The sequence below is a fragment of the Arachis ipaensis genome, chromosome B9 (assembly GCF_059453495.1).
Source record: "Arachis ipaensis isolate K30076 ecotype BB chromosome B9, ASM5945349v1, whole genome shotgun sequence".
NCBI lineage: Eukaryota > Viridiplantae > Streptophyta > Magnoliopsida > Fabales > Fabaceae > Arachis > Arachis ipaensis.
The window spans coordinates 18065959-18068029 of NC_142444.1; positions in this window are offsets into that span (position 1 = coordinate 18065959).

Below are 2071 nucleotides of genomic sequence, written 5' to 3' on the forward strand. Positions count from 1 at the left end.
ATTATTAGTTGTATGCTCTTGGATTTATTTATGATGGGTTGTGTTGATGTTAGTGTATATTGATGGATTATGGTTGGAGTTTCTTAATAAAGAGTGGATATATGAGTTGATGGATTAATGTATGTAGGGTTGATAAATGTGTTAATGGAATAATGTGTGTGAAGGGTTGATAATTGCATTAATGGAATGGTATATGTGAAGGTTGCTCATATATGTATATATGATATATGCTAATGCAAAGTTGAGGTTATGACTCATTGGATTGGTTAAAGGTAGCTTGAAGTGATTTTTGATATTTTGAAATTGGATATGTTAGCAATATGCATATTTTAGAGACAAGGATTTATGAATAGGGTGAAAATAAGGTTTGGAAGTGTTTTGGTAAAAAGTAATTTTGGGTGAATTTTGAAGGTCCGTAATTTTCTCCTCAAATTCTGGATTGAATTGTGATTTGTTGCAAATAAAAGATGGTTTTATGAGCTTTTGATTGATATCAATTTTGTAAAAAATGGAACTTTGTAGAGAGATTTATGGACGTTGAAAGTTAGGTGTATTAATCTGTGTTCAGGATGGCTGAAAATGGTTTGCTGCAAGCTTTTTGGGCATTCTGCCCATTTTTGAAAAACGTCCACCCATGCGTACGCGTGGCTCATGCGTATGCGTGGTGTGGAATTTTGGCGACGCATGTGCGAGAAGCATGCGTACGCGTGGATGCTGCCTGCTGCAAAAACTAGTTTTGGCTGTTTTTAAACCAATTTCTCAACTTCTAAACCTCTATTTTCTTCCCTTAAGGCTTAAAGTATGGTTTTAGGTCCAGTGGATAAAAGAAGCTAGGAAAATAAGATATCTTGAGGGTGAAGAAAGTTGTTAATGGTGGCTTTTATGAAGGAAATAAGTATGTTAACGAAGTTTAACGCTAAGGCTTGATAATTGATGATGTATTGATAATGAAATTGCCATGGCTTATCAATAATGATATCTGAGATAGGAGTTTTCCTGGGTAAAAACTGTGGCTCGCCACCACGTATTCCAAGTTGAATCTCGATACTCTGTTGACCCTACGTCATAAGGGTGATCGGGCACGTATAAATTCCCGGGTATGGATAGACCCCATTGAGTGATTATATGATGAATGAATGTAAACTCTATGCATAGACTCTTGGGGATGCGCGACGGGGAACAGTCTAAGGTTTTCGAACTTGTCGGGTTGGCTGGATAACCGACAGATGGGCCCCATCAGCCATAGGACAGGCACGCATCATATGCATTTGTTTGTTTTGGTTGCTATGCATTTCCTGGGTTTGCCTAATTGATATATACCACCTGCTACCTGTTATACTTGCTACTTGTACTATCTGCTCATTACTTGTTTGTGAACTTGTTTGGCTGCTTATTTTTGTTGCATTATGGATGATGGAGGGATGGAGGAAAATGTGAAATGGTTTGGTGTTAGGTTAGGTTTGAATTGAGTAAGTTAGGCAGATTTAGAATACCTACCCCTGTTTATGGCTTCTGTTTAGTAATTAAGTTGGATAATTGAATAACGGAATTCTAGGATTGCCTATGGCATTCTCAGGACCTTATTTATTATACGCGTGGCACTTTTACCATGCTGAGAACCTCCGGTTCTCATTCCATACTGTGTTACTGTTTTTCAGATGCAGGTCGGGAGGCTCCTCGCTAGGCGTCTGGATCCTTGAAGCGAAGTAGTTCTGGGGTGTATTTTGGATTTCTGTTTGTATATATGTATATATGTATTTAGCTTACTCTCCAAGCAACTTGTGTATGCTGCTCCTCTTAGAGGTTGAAGGAGAGATATGAGTATGTTTTGGTATTTTGGTGTATTTGGGGATGCTTATATATATATATATATATATATATATATATATATATATATATATATATTCTCCGGCCAGCCTTGGTTTCGCAGGCTGAGCCAGGAGGTAGTTTCATTGTATTCTTGACCCTCTTTTCGTTCTTTTGCTTATTTATATCTATAATCTCTAGGTTTCTTAGCATACAAGTAGTTCTGTTTCTTGAGCGTTGCGCTTTTTGTTTTGAGATTTTATTT